This window comes from Pristiophorus japonicus, chromosome 17, assembly GCF_044704955.1.
Source record: "Pristiophorus japonicus isolate sPriJap1 chromosome 17, sPriJap1.hap1, whole genome shotgun sequence".
Classification (NCBI taxonomy): domain Eukaryota; kingdom Metazoa; phylum Chordata; class Chondrichthyes; family Pristiophoridae; genus Pristiophorus; species Pristiophorus japonicus.
Genome location: NC_091993.1, coordinates 76,939,979 through 76,959,190, shown reverse-complemented (window position 1 = coordinate 76,959,190; position 19,212 = coordinate 76,939,979).

The following is a 19,212-nucleotide window of genomic DNA, read 5'->3' as shown; positions in this document are numbered from 1 at the left end:
TGGGATGAGCCATCTGGTGGGTCAACAAGGTATTTAGAGGTTTACATATATAACAGTAAGTGGGAGCATCAGCGCTAAACCGGCAGCGAAGTTCGCAGGTGTCGCTGAATTCGCTGCGCTTGGTCGCTAACCACTTAGTGCCCCATTAGCGCCCCCACCCCAGGTGTTAACGAGAGGGGCTAAGCAATTTCTCCCCCTTTGTCAACTGCACCAAGCGAGAAAATCGCACCTTCACTCCCAACACACGAGTCCTCATGTGGCAACCTGGACAAGGCATCTGCGATTGCATTTTGCTTTGAAGTATGATATTCAATCGTGTAGTCATATTGTGACAACACTGCCCAATGTTGCATTCTTGGTGCGGCCATTGCAGGAATGGCCGATTTGTGCCCCAATGAAGTTAGGAGCGGTTTGTGATCGGTTATCAGGGTAAACTTTCTGCCAATCAGGAACTGTTGGAATTTCTTGATTCCAAACAATATGGCGAGTGCTTCCTTTTCAATTTGCATGTAGTTTCTTTCACTCTTTTTGAGGGTTTGCGGTGCAAACGCGATTATTTTCTCTTGGCCGTCATCCAATACATGGCTTATGACAGCTCTCACACCGTAACTGGATAGCTCAGATGAATACGTGGCTTGAGAAGTGGTGCAGCAGGGAGGGATTCAAATTCCTGGGGCATTGGAACCGGTTCTGGGGGAGGTGGGACCAGGGCAAACCGGACGGTCTGCACCTCGGCAGGACTGGAACCAATGTCCTAGGAGGAGTGTTTCCCAGTGCTGTTGGGGAGGAGTTAAACTAATATGGCAGGGGGATGGGAATCAATGCAGGGAGACAGAGGGAAACAAAATGGAGACAGAAGCAAAAGACCAGAAAGGAGATGAGTAAAAGTGGAGGGCAGAGAAACCCAAGGCATAGAACAAAGAGGGTCACTTTGCAGCAAAATTCTAAAGGCTCGAAGTGTGTTAAAAAGGCAAGACTGAAGGCTCTGTGACCCAATGCGAGGAGTATTCGGAATAAGTTGGACGAATTAACTGTGCAGATAGCAGTTAATGGACACGATGTGGTTGGCATCACGGAGACATGGCTCCAGGGGGACCAAGGCTGGGAACTCAACATCCAAGGGTATTAAACATTTAGGAAGGATAGACAGAAAGGAAAAGGAGGTGGGGTGGCATTGCTGCTTAAAGCGGAAATTAATGCAATTGTAAGGATAGACATTAGCTTGGATGATGTGGAATCGGTATGGGTGGAGCTACGGAATACCAAGGGGCAGAAAACACTAGTGGGAGTTGTGTACAAACCTCCAAACAGTAGTAGTGATGTTGGGGAGGGCATCAAACAGGAAATTAGGGGTGCATGCAATAAAAGTGCAGCAGTTATCATGGGTGACTTTAATATGCATATAGATTGGGCTAACCAAACAGGAAACAATACAGTGGAGGAGGATATCCTGGAGTGCATAAGGGATGGTTTTCTAGACCAATATGTCAAGGAACCAACTAGGGGGGAGGCCATCTTAGACTGGGTGTTGTGTAATGAGAGAGAATTAATTAGCAATCTCGTTGTGCGAGGCCCCTTGGGGAAGAGTGACCATAATATGGTGGAATTCTACATTAGGATGGAGAATGAAACAGTTAATTCAGAGACCATGGTCCAGAACTTAAAGAAGGGTAACTTTGAAGGTATGAGGCGTGAATTGGCTAGGATAGATTGGCGAATGATACTTAAGGGGTTGACAGTGGATGGGCAATGGCAGACATTTAGAGACCGCATGGATGAGCTACAACAATTGTACATCCCTGTCTGGCGTAAAAATAAAAAAGGGAAGGTGGCTCAACCGTGGCTATCAAGGGAAATCAGAAATAGTATTAAAACCAAGGAAGTGGCATACAAATTGGCCAGAAATAGCAGCGAACCCGGGGACTGGGAGAAATTTAGAACTCAGCAAAGGAGGACAAAGGGTTTGATTAGGGCAGGGAAAATAGAGTACAAGAGGAAGCTTGCAAGGAACATTAAAATAGACTGCAAAAGTTTCTATAGATATGTAAAGAGAAAAAGGTTAGTAAAGACAAACATAGGTCCCCTGCAGTCAGAATCAGGGGAAGTCATAATTGGGAACAAAGAAATGGCAGACCAATTGAACAAGTACTTTGGTTCGGTATTACTAAGGAGGACACAAACAACCTTCCGGATATAAAAGGGGTCAGAGGTCTATTAAGAAGGAGGAACTGAGTGAAATCCTTATTAGTCGGGAAATTGTATTGGGGAAATTGATGGGATTGAAGGCCGATAAATCCCCAGGGCCTGATGGTCTGCATTCCAGAGTACTTAAGGAGGTGGCCTTGGAAATAGCGGATGCATTGACAGTCATTTTCCAACATTCCAGAGACTCTGGATCAGCTCCTATGGAGTGGAGGGTAGCCAATGTAACCCCACTTCTTAAAAAAGGAGAGAGAGAGAAAACAGGGAATTATAGACTGGCCAGTCTGACATCAGTAGTGGGTTAAATGATGGAATCAATTATTAAGGATGTCATAGCAGCGCATTTGGAAAGAGGTGACATGATAGATCCAAGTCAGCATGGATTTGTGAAAGGGAAATCATGCTTGACAAATCTTCTGGAATTTTTTGAGGATGTTTCCAGTCGAGTAGACAAGGGAGAACCAGTTGATGCGGTGTATTTGGACTTTCAGAAGGCTTTCGACAAGGTCCCACACAAGAGATTAGTGTGAAAAGTTAAAGCACATGGGATTGGGGGTAGTGTGCTGACGTGGATTGAGAACTGGTTGGCAGACAGGAAGCAAAGAGTAGGAGTAAACGAGTACTTTTCAGAATGGCAGGCAGTGAAAGTGGGGTACCGCAAGGTTCTGTGCTGGGGCCCCAGCTGTTTACATTGTACATTAATGATTTAGATGAGGGGATTAATTGCAGTATCTCCAAATTTGCGGATGACACTAAGTTGGGTGGCAGTGTGAGCTGCGAGGAGGATGCTATGAGGCTGCAGAGTGACTTGGATAGGTTAGGTGAGTGGGCAAATGCATGGCAGATGAAGTATAATGTGGATAAATGTGAGGTTATCCACTTTGGTGGTAAAAACAGAGAGACAGACTATTATTTGAATGGTGACAGATTAGGAAAAGGGGAGGTGCAACGAGACCTGGGTGTCATGGTACATCAGTCATTGAAGGTTGGCATGCAGGTACAGCAGGTGGTTAAGAAAGCAAATGGCATGTTGGCCTTTTTAGCGAGGCGATTTGAGTACAGGGGCAGGGAGGTGTTGCTACAGTTGTACAGGGCCTTGGTGAGGCCACACTTGGAGTATTGTGTACAGTTTTGGTCTCCTAACTTGAGGAAGGATGTTCTTGCTATTGAGGGAGTGCAGCGAAGGTTTACCAGACTGATTCCAGGGATGGCGGGACTGACATATCAAGAAAGACTGGATCAACTGGGCTTGTATTCACTGGAGTTCAGAAGAATGAGAGGGGATCTCATAGAAACGTTTAAAATTCTGACGGGTTTAGACAGGTTAGATGCAGGAAGAATGTTCCCAATGTTGGGGAAGTCCAGAACCAGGGGTCACAGTCTAAGGATAAGGGGTAAGCCATTTAGGATCGAGATGAGGAGAAACGCCTTCACCCAGAGAGTGGTGAACCTGTGGAATTCTCTACCACAGAAAGTTGTTGAGGCCAATTCACTAAATATATTTAAAAAGGAGTTAGATGTAGTCCTTACTACTAGGGGGATCAAGGGGTATGGTGAGAAAGCAGGAATGGGGTACTGAAGTTGCATGTTCAGCCATGAACTCATTGAATGGCGGTGCAGGCTCGAAGGGCCGAATGCCCTACTCCTGCACCCATTTTCTATGTTTCTATGGAAGCATCACATGCTAACTTAAGCTCATGTTCTGTGTGGTAGTGCACAAGTAGAGCATCGCTAGAGAGAATTCTCTTACAAGCGTCGTAAGCTTCCTGTTGCACTTTCATCCACTTCCACTGGACATCGTTCTTGAGCAGCTCGTACAATGGAGCTAACATAGTCAGGTAAGAAATGTGTGCAGTACTGGACCATTACAAGGAAAGATCTTAACTCAGACATGTTCTGTGGCTTTGGAGTATTGATGACAGCATCAAACTTTTCCTTCACTGGTTGCAAGCCATTTGCATCAACTTTCAGACCAAGGTACACAAGCTCGGGCTGCACAAAAGCACATTTTCCCCTTTTCAATTTGACATTGTGAACATTCAACCTTTGAAGCACTATATCTAACACTACTAGATATTCTTCCTCGCTGCTTGTTGCGATCAGCATATTGTCTTGATTGCATAAGCAATTTGGAACTCCTTGCAAAATCTTATCCATCATTGCTTGGAACGTTTTGGAAGAGGACTTTATACCATACTGCAGCTTGGTGTATGAGTGCAGTCCCTTGTGTGTGTTGATGGTGATATACTATTGACTCTCTGTCAACATTCAGCTGGGCGTAAGCGTGTGACGAGTCAAGTTTGGAGAAAACCTTTGACTCCAGAGAGTGCTTGTGATGTAGGTAACGAGTACTGCTCATCATCAACTGCTTGATTGACAGTAACTTTGTAGTCACCACACAAGCGTACAGTATTTTCTGCTTTGGGCCCTACCACAATCGGGGAAGCCCATTCACTTTTGTCAGTTTTTACCAGCAGTCCGTTCTCTCTGGGCTTCGCTACCTCTTCCTCCACCTGACTTTTCAATGCAGAGGAGACCGGCCCTTTCTTACAATAGACAGGCTTCGTATTGGACTTGATGCGGATATACCCAGTGATGCCCTCATAACTGTCTGTGAACATGCTTTCGTACTTGTTCAGCATTGTGTCGAGTTACTTCTTTTGGAGCATCTACACTGAAGATGTTTTTCCAGTCTTGTTTTAATGTTCTCAACCAATCTTTGCCCATGAGGGTTGGTCTGTTGTTGTAGCTCGCTTTACTGACTGGCCGTTGTGTTGAACTGTACATTCCATTTGTCCACATGTCTCGAGGATTTCTCCGGAGTAAGTTTTTAACTCTATGGTATTCTTTGTAAGTGGTGTTTGGTTAAACTTATTCTCATATGTGTCCTTACTCATGATAGAGCAGTCCACTGATACACAATATATTGCTTGTTGAGCAAATGTTTTGTATGGAAGTCTTTCTCATGACTGCTAGCATTGCTGCTAGTGGCACAGATACTGTAGATGCCTAGTTCTTCAACATCAGGTGTGTTCACTTCAATATTGTGAAGTCTTCCATTTTGCTGTTGCTGCTTTGCATTGCCATTAGAATGGTTCTTACTTCCTGCTTTAGATCAAGCTCCACAAGCTGTTGAAATATGGTCTTGCTTCTGGCAGTGATTTCCATTGCAGCGATTAAAATTCACTGAACTGCTCTCACCGACATGCTTCTGATCCAGTCTCACAGCTTTAGGTTTGGCGGTGGCTTTGTGACTGTTGACCTCAGCTGCATGAGTCACTTGAGTTGGACGGAATTCCCTAGCATTCTTACATGCCATCTCCATAGATAGAGCAATTTTGCATGCTATGTCAAATGTTAGGTTCAGAGTGTTCAGTAACTTGGACTGTGTGTGCTCATCCACCAGTCCACACACAAACTTATCTCGCAACGCACAATGCAAAAATGTGCCGAAGTTACAATGCAAAGACAGGTTCTGAAGAGCTACAATGTACTCACTGATGGTTTCACTTTGTTTTGGTTTCTGGGACCAAAATTATAGCTCTCTGCTATTTCTAACGGCTTTGGGTTGAAATGGTCCTCGAGTTTCTCGCAAATGTCTTCAAACGACACATCCTTCGCTTTTCCTGGTGCCAGTAGGTTTGTCAACATTCTGTAGACGACTGGCCCAATCTCCGTCAGAAAAATTGCTTTCTTCCATTCACGAATTACATTATTTTGAGCTTGAACATTCTCATCTGAAGCTTCGGTCTCAATAATATTGGCCCTAAAAAAAATCTCCATCTGCTAATGTAAGAACTGAATGGTTCGCGAGCTCGGTCATACAGGCCGAGGCTTCCGATGAATCCCGTAGGTGCGGTCATGACTGTCCCGATCCCATTGAACAGTGACTCAGCACACTACCCATGTCCCTGTGAGAATCAACGACACTGTTGCTGTGTTTACAGACACGCGAAGACGAGGCACAGACGCCTCTGTATTGGCATTAACACTAAAACATGCCAAAAATTCACGTTAGGGTCACAAATTCACCGTAAACGTTTCCACTCGAAGGGTTAACACTGTCCTTCCATGATTCCTAAATATTGTTTTGGGATCCCATCCTGGTAACCAAAATGTTATATACTTGCATCGAACAAATGAAGGACAGAGACACTATGGGGCCGAGTGTTAATTCCCGGTAGCAACGACTGCTTTTACCGGTGTGCCTGTGGAATGGAATTTGCACAGCAAAATTCCCCATCTATCCATTTGGTGCAAACCATCACACTAACGATGCAGCTGCTTCCTGGCCTTTTTAAAGGACAGGATTTGCAACCATGTCTTCAGTTCATCTTGACCTTTCTTTGGACAGGATGGCCGCTGCCCTGGAAGCTCAGAATGCTCTCATGCACTCTGGGCAACAGGGCTCGGAGCATCTGACTGCTGTCGTCTCTGATGGCTTCCAGAGTGTGGCTGCTGTCATGCAGTCTCAAGTGGAGGCTATGCGACATCTGACTGCTGCCATTGTGGCTGGGTCCAGCACGGTCCACCGGGGGCCTGACGGTGCCACCAAATCCCTGTGCTCCAGCAGCTTGGTGGGTGAAGTGGGACAATCTGTCACACTGGACATATAATCAGACATGGAAAAAGGGTCAAAGTGTATACGTGCAAAAACCAGGGCAGCCATCACCAGTATCAACTAAACATGTAAAGACAAGGATTAGGTTGAGAACTGTACTTTGTACATATGTACTTTGTCTCAAGTTTGCCTTTCAGTATCTCCTGTCCTAACAAGAGAGATAAATGGGGATGGTATAAAACATCAGCGGAAACAGTACCCAGCAAAGGTCAAATAGTGAAAAATACTGAGAACTAATTAAAAATGAGGCCATGGTGGAGCCAGGCACATAAGTGATAAGATAACATTCCACGGGACAGACAAAATCCTAAGACACAGTTGTGGAAACGTACCAGGGATAGGTGGGGCAGAAATTATATCTTTGCTTTGAGTGATGTAGGGTGTTCGTTTTCGTACTTTGATTGATTGACCTCGGGAATTACAGGAAGGACTCCACGTAACGCAAAGTTTCGGCTTAAACCCAACTGTTAGTTTATTACACAAAAAACAACTAAAAATTACAGAACAAGACTTGTTAGAGATTGATCGAAGACATATAATCACCCATCCAGCCAGTTGCTGCTGTTGTCGATTGTAGGATCGTGGAGCTTGGGAAGATGTTGGGTTCCCGCTGCTGCTTCGTGGTCGTTGTTCCTTTGACCTGCTGTTCCGAGGTGTTTCTTTGACCAGTTCCCCTGAGCTGTTGTTCCGAGCTCTTGTTCTCGGCTCTTACATATATATCCATTTAATTATATACATCTCCTACTGGGCTGCTTTCAGTTAATGCGTCTGGATGAGTCTCGATGGCTGTGATGATGGGTCTGGATCTGTCTGGATGGCCACAATTCACACCACCTTCTCTGCATGGAATCAACAGGGCAAAAGATGACCCCTTATCTTTTGTGCCCCGTTATCCAAAAATGCACACCTTTTGGGATCCTTTGTTATCCTGGGTTTTCGCAGACTTGTAGTCTCCATAAGGAACTGGTTTTTCCCCTTCAGCCAATTAATCCATGGACTTCTCTGCTTGATTGTATCAAAACCCTTTGTCTCGATGTTAATCGGGTCTCGCTCCTGTCTGCAGAAACTGCATTAATCAGTTATAAGTCACCACCTGCCCCAGCGGGCGCTCTTTTTCCCTCTCAACAGTCCCACAGAGTTTCTTTAAAACATTTTAGTCCGTGGCCTCTTGCTGTGCCTTGATCATGAAATATGTAACCTTTACAGTGACAAGGGCTTTTGACCATTCGGACCAATGTATGTCACATGGATTGAATGTCTGGCCATGATGGGCTGAGTAACTATAAAAATCATGTGTGTTCTTTGTTTGGGGAAAGCGAGTGAAGACCACTCAGTAGGAGGTTGACTGCAGACTTGACTCTCCCTTGCAAGTAAAATAAACTGCTTGTGTTTGAATCCTAACAGACTGTGTCGAGGTTAATTATTTTAATCTCTACAACAATGGGGGAGGTGGGGTGCTGGCCCGGGGGAGTGGCACTGGCTCCTCGGACCAGGATACTGATGTTTCCTCTCCATTCACAGGAGCCCTGAGCCGAGAGCTGCCACTCCGCAATTGCTGCCAATCATGGCTTTCCCCCAGCCACTTCCGACTGAAGGCACACAGGAGGATGCGGCCAGTCTTCAAGGGCCAGATCTGGATGAGGGATATCTGTCGCTTCCTCTACAGACACACAGCAGCCTTCCCAAAGACATGAGGCAGCCACAGGGGAGCCACTATGGTGTACTGTAAGGATAGGTCTGCGTAAGAGGGGAAATAAGGAGTTGGACAAATAAATCTTTATTTAGTGTTTGGAATTTGTGATCAGGTCTCTCATTTCAGTGTGCGGGAATGATGTGTGAGAGGGCTCACAGATTGGCCCCTGGCCAGATGCTGGCTTAAGTGGGTATTGACTTTTGTGAACCGGGCAGCTATGAGACTGCATTCTGCTTCCCTTGCAGGGTTAGGATGGGGACGCTGTCTCCAGCGTGGCTGCCCACCCGCCTCCTGCTCCTCCTTCTGAGCCTGCTCCTCCTCCTCCTCCACAGGTGCCACTGCTGCCTCGTCCTCCAATGGCTGTGACCTCATGATGGCCAGGTTGTGGAGCGTGCAGCACACCACTACAAATATGGAGACACACTCAGACAAGTACTGCAGCACACCCCCTGAGTAGGCCAGGCAACGGGAACCTCTGTTTCAGAATGCCAATAGTGTGTCCGATTATTACCCTGGTGGCCGTCAGACTGTCACTGTACACAAGCTGCCCATCAGTTAGAGGGTTGCGCAGAGAAGCCACGAGCCAAGTGCTCAGCGCATACACCTTGTCACCCAGGAGCCAGCCGCAATCTTCATTGGGACCAGTGAAGTGGCCTGGCGCACCGCTCTGGCGCAGTTGAAAGAGTCATGACTGTTGCCAGGGACTGGGCATCCACTTACAATAATCTTGTGGTTGTAGTCGCAAACAAGTTGTATATTGAGGGACAGGAAACCCTTGTGATTTCTGAATTTCTCTGCAGCCTGGTGGGGTGCCCTGAGACCCACATGGGTGCAGTCAATGACTCCCTGGACCCTGGAGAAGCCCGCAATGCACAGGAATGTAGTCTGGTGCTCCAATTGCTTCTCCCTGGTCATTGGGAAGGAGAGGTAGTTGGCTCTCCTCCTATACAGAGCATCTGTGACTTCCCGTAACGCTGTGTGGGCTGCAACGGTCACCACACTTAAAAAAATTCACCCACCGACATCTTCCACCCCTTCAATTGGAGTTCAGGACTGGAACATCAGGCCCTTCATCAAAACACCTGTGAACTCGTGGAAGCAAGTCATCCTCGTTCGAGGGACCGCCTATGAATGAAACTGATGAACTAGTGTTTTATACAGTTCAAGCATAACCTCCCTGCTCTTATATTCTATGCCTCGACTAATAAAGGCAAGTATTCCGTATGCAAACTGAAAAATGTTGCAGATGTCCGCAGTGGCAGCTTGGAACAAGCCTGTGGCATAAAGGATGAGGGCTATAGTGACCTTCGATGCCACGCTCAGGGCTATCCTCACCTGTGTCTGTGACTCCAATTCTGCCTGCAGGAGATTACAGATCTCAGTGACGACATTCTTCTGGAATCTCAGTCTGCCTAGGCAATGATCATCACTCATATCAGTATATGAGAATTGCTGGTGGAAGACCCTTCCGCGATATGCCCTCTTGCCCAACAGGTCTGTGTGGCCTTCTTGCTCTGTGATCTGGCTCATTGGCTGCTCCCTGCTGTTCTGCTGCCTCCTCCAACTCTGCAGGCTGCTGCTGCCCAGCATCTGGCTCCTCTGCAGGTTGCCTCCTGGCCTGCTCGCCCATTATCTGGTGGGGTGGGGAGGGGAGGGCGGGGGTCCGTGTATCTCACTCTCCTCCTTGGGGGAGGCCCTTGTTGAGGGCCTTCTGTGGCACCTCGCTTGCTTGTCCTCTGTGGCCATCTCCCTGGCCCTCCCCACGCTGGGCCGTAATGATACCTGCAGCCCTTGCCCGCTGTCTCTGCAGCCGTTGCCCCCGGCACCACCTTCTCCTCTGTGCCTCGGCGGCATTCACAATGTGCAGTAGGCGTTGGCCTGTGAGCACTGCCCCCATCTCAAAGGCCTCCCCAAGCTCAGCCTCCTCAAAGTGCCTCCCTGTTCTGCAGCAGGAAGACGCCTCCAGCACTCGCAAAATGCGCACTGTCACTTTGCACTGCTAGTCAAAGAACGAAAAAAAAGTCAGCAACATTAAATCCAATCAAATCACCAACCCTTTAAGGCACAGTGTGCATCAGCAACTGTGCACCACCCAGAAAAACCTAATCTTGGCACCGCAGAGCGGCCGGATGACTTTTGAAGGGCAATGGGGCTTCCAGCCCGGGACCTCGGCGGTGCGTGCAATGAAGGCGCACTTAGGAGTGCTGGCCATCACCACCGCGGAGGTGGGGGGAAATAGGTGTGGTGCTGCACACCGCCGCTAAACCGCGTCAGGGCAATAACGATCCCGGTGGCCATTTAATGATAACTCGGCATCCATTTCACTCTGCAGCATGGCTGCCGATTTGAGGTGCTCACAGACTTTACCGAGAGGGGCAATTTCAGCCCCCATGAGCTACTAGTCCATATATTTGTTTACTATGCCAGAGCGAACTGAGCATGCACACACTAAGTAAGCCATGTGACAAACCATGTGATAATGCATTACAAGGATGTAACTAGCAGAGTACATAAGAGGAACCAGTGGATGTAGAATATTTGGATTTTCAGAAGGTATTCAATAATATGTCACATAAGTGGTTTTTATACAAGATTAGGGCTCCTGGGATTGGGGGTAATATATTAGCATGGATTGAGGATTGGTTAGCGGACAGAACACAGAATAAGAATAAAGGGGTAACTTTCAGGAGGGCAGGGTGTAACTAGTGGAATGCTGCAATTATCATCGCTTGGGCCTCAGCTATTTACAATCTATATAATGATGTAGATGACGGTAACCAGTGTAATATATCCAAGTTTGCAGACGATATAAAGCTAGGTGGGAAAGTAAGCTGTGAGGAGGACAGAAAGAGGCTGCAAAGGGATTTAGATTGATTAAGTGATTGGACAAGAAGGTGAGAGATGGCGTATAATGTGGAGAAGTGTAAAATTGTCCACTTTGGTTGAAAGAACAGAAAAGCAGAACATTTCTTTAAAAGTAAGAGACTAGTAAATGTTGGTATTCAGAGGGATTTTGGGGTCCTTCCACACGAAGCACATGGTTAACATGCCGGTACAGGAAGCAATTCGGAAGGCAAATGGTATGTTAGCCTTTATTGCAAGGGGGTTGGGGTAAACAAGTCTTGTTGCAATTATATCGGGTTTTGGTGAGACCACACCTGGAGTATGGTGTACAGTTTTGGTCTCCATACCTAAGGAAGAATATTCTTGCCTTAGAGGGTGTGCAACAAAGGTTCACTAGACTGATTCCTGGGATGAGAGGGTTGTCCTATGAGGAGCGATTAAGTAGAATGGTATTAAGTATTTTCTGGAGTTTAGAAGAATGAGAAGTGATCTCATTGAAATGTATAACATTCATGGAGAACTTGACAGGGTAGATGCTGAGAGGCTGTTTCCCTGAGCTGAGGAGAAATTTCTTCACTCAGAGGGTTGTGAATCTTTGCAAGTTACTACTCTAGAGCAGGGGTTCTCAATCTTTTTGTTTCTGAGGGCCCCCCTCCCCCACTCCTGTGTTATAAATTTCCACGGACCCCCTGTGATACAAGTATTTTTTCTGTATAAAAAGGGCAGACCATTTGCTCAGCTATCAGTAAGGAAGTTGGTGCCCTGATTGAGTAGTTATCTAGCCACCAGTCTACCAGTGATTGCTTGGTGGAGACTTATTTATTTCTTCGTTCCTGGGATGTGGACGTTGCTGGCAAGGCCGGGATTTATTGCCCATCCCTAATTGCTCTTGAGAAGTTAGTGGTGAGCTGCCATCTTGAACTGCTGCAGTACTTGTGGTGAAGGTACTCCCACAGTGTTGTTAGGGAGGGAGTTCCAGGATTTTGACCCAGTGACGATGAAGGGATGACAATATGTTTCTAAGTCAGGATGGTGTGTGACTTGGAGGGGAACTTGGAGGTGGTGGTGTTCCCTTGCATCTGATACCCTTGTTCTTGTAGGTGGTCAAGGTTGCAGGTTTGGGAGGTGCTGACGAAGAAGCCTTGGCGAGTTGCAGTAGTGCATCTTGTAGATGGTGCACACTATAGCCACTGTTCACCGGTGTTTGAAGGAGTGAATATTTAAGGTTGTACATGGGTTGCCAATCAAGCGAGGTGCTTTGTCCTGCATCGTGTTGAGCTTCTTGAGTGTTGTTAGAGCTGCACTCATCCAGGCCAGTGGAGAGTATTCCATCACACACCTGATTTGTGCCTTGTAGATGGTGAAAAGGCTTTGGGAGACAGGAGTGGCTGCACCAGTTAAGTTGATGGTGGGGGATTCGGCAATGGTAATGCCATTGAATGTCAAGGGGTGGTTGTTAGATGCTCTCTTGTTGGAGATGGCCATTGCCTGGCACATGTGTGGCACATATTTACTTACCGCTTATCAGCCCAAGTCTGAATGTCGTCCAGGTCTTGCTCATGAGCCATTGGATTTGTCCTGTTTTTTGTGGACAGGACATACCTGGGCAGTTTTCCACATTGTCGGGTAGATGCTAGTGTTGTAGCTGTACTGGAACAGCTTTGCTAGAGGCGCGGCTAGTTCTAGAGAACAAGTCTTCAGTACAACAGCCGAGATGTTGTCAGGTCCCATAGTCTTTGCTGTATCCAGTGTGCTCAGCCATTTCTTGATATCCTGTGGAGTGAATCGAATTGGCTTCTGTGATGGTGGGGACCTCAGGAGGAGGCCGAAATGAATCATTCACTCAGCACTTCTGGCTGATGATGGTTTCAAATGCTTCAGTCTTGTCTTCTGCACTCGTGTGCTGGGCTCCGTCATCAACGAGGATGGGAATATTCATGGAGTCTCATCCGCTCGTTAGTTGTTTAATTGTCTCCCACCATTCACAGCTGGATGTTCTGCAGAACTTTGATATGATCCGTTGATTGTGGGATTGCTTAGCTCTCTCTATAACATGCTTCTTTCCCTGTTTAGCTTGCATGTAGTCCTGTGGTGGAGCTTCCCCAGGTTGACTCCTCATTCTTAAGTACGCCTGGTGCTGCTCCTGGCATGCTGTTCTGCACTCTGCATTGAACCAAGATTGATGCCCTGGTTTGATGGTAATGCTAGAGTGAGGAATATGCTGGGCCATGAGGCTACAGATTGTGCTGGAATACAATTCTGCTGCTGCTGATGGTGCACAACGCTTCATGAATGCCCACTTTTGAGCTGCTAGATCTGTTCGGAATCTATCCCATTTAGCACAGTGGTAGTGCCACACAACACGATGGAGGGTGGCCTCAGTGTGAAAATGGGACTTCATCTCCACAAGGACTGTGCGATGGTCACTGCTACCAATGCTGTCATAGACAGATGCATCTGCGACAGGTAGATTGGTGAGAACGATGTAAAGCAGATTTTTCCCTTGCTTCTCTCACCACCTACCACAGGCCCAGTCTGGCAGCTACGTCCTTCAGAACTCGGCCAGCTCGGTCAGTAGTGGTGCTACTGAGCCACTCTTGGTGATGGACATTGAAGTCCCCCACCCAGAGTACATTCTGTGCCCTTGCTACCCTCAGTGCTTCTTCCATGTGTTTAACATGGAGAAGTACTTATTCATCAGCTGAGGGAGGGCGGCAGGTGGTAATCAGCAGGAGGTTTCGTTGCCCATGCTCCAGATGTGCACAGAGAAGGTAAAATCAGAGCATCTCTTACGAATGCTTCCATTGATGCTCTTGAGGCCTTTGCTCCATGATACTTGCAGGTGAGATCGAGACTGCCGCGAGGGAGGGTTTAGGGGCCTCATAGCAATGGAATTATCTGTGCTTGCAAGGACTTGGCCTCTACCAGGGGCTTATATGAAGTACACAATAACGGGTGGCAGACTGTTATGTTGGTGTCAGTTTTACGCCATCCGATGCCTCTGTATTAGTGTTAGGAGACACCTCTAAAAGCATGCGGTCCCCACAGTGATAGACCTAACACAGAGGCTGAGCCCTCTGGGTTACTAGTTCACCATAGGGATCCCTAGAGCCTGGCAAGGCCAGCCCAAAACCACCCACAGCACTGTTACACCCCTAATGTGTCTTCGGGTTATGTCCAATTAAATCACATACCTCTGATAGTCTCCCTTCTATGGTTTAGCCTCCTAGTCAGAAATTTTCTGTGAGGTGCAGCCAGCTCTAGCTATAGCAGGACATTTAGTGACTGGGGTACCAATGAGTCCTCTGGTGTGCTTCTCATGCCCCCTCTCCTCCCTCAACATGCTCTTTTGTTGTTTTAGCCTTTCCTCCTTCCGGTCATTCACCAGTATGGCACTGCATGTTGTACCAATGTTGTTGAACATCGAGGTATGTTTTGTGTAGTCTTGTACAACTCTCTCCACATAACAGGTTTCGTCAAAGCTTACAACAAAGACTTTGCTCGAACATGAAAATCTCCTCGGTTAGGGTTAATTTCTGCGTATGGTCCACCGAGGAAACTCAACCTCTAAGCTTGTAAACTAGAGATGTGGGCCTGGAGTTTCATAGGTTGTGCTGATATTTCCAGTGCAATTCACCCCAAATTGGCAAAACAGGGTAAAACATAGAAACATAGGGGGCAAGTTTCGGACCGCCTTCAGAAAGGCACACCTCCGAAAGGCACGCCTGTTTGGTGGGATAAAAAGTGCACCTAATACTTGCGGCGGGATTCTCTGCTCCGAATCGGGCCCGTTCCAGGTTGGCACGGCGTGGAAGCATCTGCGGGGGGTGCGGGGCCAAAGCGTGGCACCAATTATCTGTCGGCAGGGGGGCGGGGCTAGCTCACAGAAGCCGATGTCGTGCCGGCAACCCTGCACATGCGCTGGAGCATGCGCGCATGCGCAGTGTGATACAAACATTGGCACTCGCCCATTTTTAATGATAAATCAGGAAACGTGCTGTTTTGTTTTGTGGAGCTGTGGAAAGGCTTGTGAGTGAATTTTGCTGATTTTTTGTGCCTGAAGGAGTGCTTTTAGCTGCACTGTTGAAGAAATTACCTGCTGAAATCAGTGAGTGCTGCTTTTCACTGCTAAACTTCCAGAACAAGTGCTGCATAGATGCATGCAAAATAAGGACTGTGTGTTTTGAAAAATCAGAGTGTCAATTGAATACAGCAATGGAACAACGTCCACCAAGAACAAAGAATTTCTTGCACGAGGAAGTGGAGACATTAGTTAACGTCATTGAGCAGAGATGGCAGGAGCTGAATACCAGCAACAGAGGTCGCATAAAAGTGCCACCCAAAGAAATGAAGAAACGTTGGAACCAAGTTGCAGAAGATTACTGTGCAGTGTTGCATACCAGGAGATCTGGAAGCCAGTGTAAAAAGAAATGGCACGACCTTGGTCAAGTAGTTAGTGTATGTAATATTTTCATTTTTCAATGGAATCGTAATTGTAAATGTGACTATCTGTATATGTCCCACCCTGCAGTAAGACGCACTCTGCAAAACGTTATATTTTAATCTTTGCAGAAGGAATTGGCCCACAATAAAAGGGAAACAACTCGAACAGGAAGAGGCCCGCCAAATCTGCATCCACTGATACCCTTGGAACAGAGGGTAGCTGCTATGATGAGTCGTACATGGAGAAAAGCAATCAGTACAGCACAAGCTGGGCCCACACGCGAGGGAGAGGGTAAATCCTGAAAATGCATCGTGGCCCTTCAAATCAACCTGCTGCCTGGCCTGCTATGTGTGAGAGTACTCATGCCACCCATCCTGCCCCCTCCTCTGCTGCTAAACATTTGACTGTTCTGATATATTTTGCAGAAGATGATGATGCCAATCTTGAAGATCCAGAACAAGAACCAGATGCAGATGATCCAGACCAAGGTTGGCTGCAGGCAATGACTGAAATGTCTTCAGGGGAGACCTTCGAACTTCATATTTATGAGCCCACATTAGCGGACATCAGCGTTTCAACCCCTTGCATGAGTTCTAGTTCCACTTTCCTGGTTTTGATTCCGACGTTGCGGGTCCCAATGGTGCTGCTGATGTAATGCAGCAGTTTACAGCCACTGCCCCACCATCCCAGCCCACGGCTCCCACTCGAGTGCTGCCGTTTGGAACACCCAGGGTCCCACCGTCCCAGCCAGTGGCTCCCTGCAAAGTGGTGCCACAAGGCAGACCCAGGCAGAGGAGAAGGAGATTGGAAACACGCTCTCCTGAGTTGCAGCGTGCAACAGATGCAGCTCAAGTTGTGGCATTGGGTGTGGAGACCAATGACCTTACCCGATCACTCGTGGGCAGTGTCAGTGCAGTGGGTGAAGAGGTAACGGTACTGACGGGAGAAATAGCAGTAATGACATGGGAAATGAGGGAGGGAATGTCCGAGGGAGTGCAAGTGACGGCACAGGCCGTCAGGGAGGTAGCTGCTGCAATAAGGGCACACAGCCCGGCCAATCAAATGACACCCCCATGAAGAAGTCAACATTCACCGAGATATGGATGAGACATGGTTGCAGCCTTTCTTTGCTGCTTTTGTTCTTGTTCTTGATGCAACTGTAGTAACGTTTTTCAAATTGAAATTGTTTTGTAAGTTTTGGAACTTTACAACTTATAAGTGATCTTAGGGTTTTTAAATGATCTTATAGTGTAAATGCTCTCACATTTTGTATCTTATTTAATTTTGCACCTAAAAAGTGACCTTGAAGTTTAAGTGATCTTAAGAGTGTAAGATTTTTCAGATTGAAATTGTTTTGTAACTTTTGTAACTTTACAAATTCATAAGTGATCTTAAAGTTTTTAAGTGATCTTAAAGAGTCATATTAAAAAGTAAAGTTTGATACAACAAGTATTTTATTACACTAACGTTAACTTTTCGCTAAAATATTTTTTCATTAAAACTGAATCATGTTCCAGTAACACAACACAACATAGGAACAACTCCAAAAAATAAGCATGTCCATGCACAACAGTTGTCGCAGAGCCCTCAGGCATCAGTAATTGAAGCGTTCACGGATGAGCTGCTGGCGCAGGGCTCAAGCAATCGTTAAAGGAGCACGATGGACTGCCCTCCTCCGACCTCGTGCTCCGGCATCAGGCACTTGCATGCTTTCCTGATCATCGTCATTATCCTCATCCTGCGCTTCCAAATTACTATCATCAGGCACTCGCCCTTCATGTGGGTCTTCTGGTTCCACTACCAGTTCCTGCTGCCTCATGATGGCTAATTTATGCAGCATGCAGCACACAACAGTGAACTGACCAACAATCTTAGGAGAGTATTGCAAGTGGCCTCCGGAATGGTCCAGGCATCGGAAACGCTGTTTCAAGATGCCAATGGTCCTCTCTATGATGCTGTGCATCGCAATGTGCGCCGTGTTGTATTGATGGTCAGCTTCCGTCTGGGTTACGCGTAGGGGCGTCATGAGCCAGGTGGCCAGGCCGTACCCTTTGTTTCCCAGTCGCCAGCTCTGCCCTTCTGGCTGCTGTTCAAACATGTCAGATATAACACTGTCGCGTAGGATGAACACATCATGGGTGCTGCCAGGGTATCTCGCATCGACTGACATGATGCGCTGCTTGTCGGCACACACGAGCTGCACATTAATGGAGTGGAAACCTTTTCTATTCCTGTACTGTTCGGAATTCTCCACAGGTGCTCGCAAGGCGATGTGGGTACAATCAATGCAGCCCTGTAACTTTGGGAAGCCAGCAATCCTGGAGAAGCCCACAGCCCTGTCATGCATTGCTTGGACAGGCATTGGGAACTTGATGAAGTCATTCCTCTGCGCATACAGTTCAGCCATGACCTGATAAACGCAGGCATGTATTGTACGTTGAGAGAAGGCGCACACATCTCCAGTTGTAGCTTGAAATGATCCCGTGGCATAGAAGGCAAGTGCAGCTGTTAACTTCACTTCAACAGACAAGGCAGTTGGCGTTCTGCTTCTGGGCTGCAAATCTGCTCTCGGCATATCACAGATCTCAACAACAACTTCTCTGTGGAAACGCAGCCTTTTGACACAATCAGCCTCGCTCATGTCCAGGTATGAAAGCCTGGCTCGATATTGTCGATGTGGGTAAGGTCTCCTGCCTATCAGCCTACGGGCTATGACGTTCCTGGTGCGGTGAGTTCTAATTAATTCTCTCCTATGCAGTGAATTGATGGAGAACCATCGCTGTTGATAATGCAGCACCCATACTTGAAGTACAAATTAAACTTTAAAACTTGCTGGCTGGCTGGCTGGGTGGCTGGGTCTCCCTCCTGGTGCTTTGTACACTTCCCCTGTCCCCTGGCCGAACGGCCTGAATCTTCGCAGCTCGAAGGCTGCTGCTGTTGCTGCTGCTTCAGACAGGTGGGAGAATTCAATGTATTTTTTATTTGCTTTATTTATCATTTATTATTCAGGATGGCTCTTTATTTGTAGAAGTGAAACTGTTAAATGCTTGAAAAATTCCCTAACTTCCCTCCCCCGCACCCCCCCTCCCCTCCCCCCTGCCCTATCTCTCGTTCCCTACACCTAATTCTTAAAGTGTAGGCAAGGTTTTTCTGTGAGTACAAAAATCTACACTTACTCCATTCTAAGTTAGTTTGGAGTAAGTTTTCGCTGCCTAAACTTGCAAAACAGAAGTGGCTGGACACGCCCCCTTTTGAAAAAAAATCTGTTCTACAATGAAACAATTCAAACTCACCAGAACTGGAGCAAACTAAATGCCGAGAATTGCAATTTCTAAGATGCTCCATTCTAAACTAGTTGCTCCAAAAAAAATAGGAGTAACTCAGGACAAAACTTGAGCCCATAGAAAC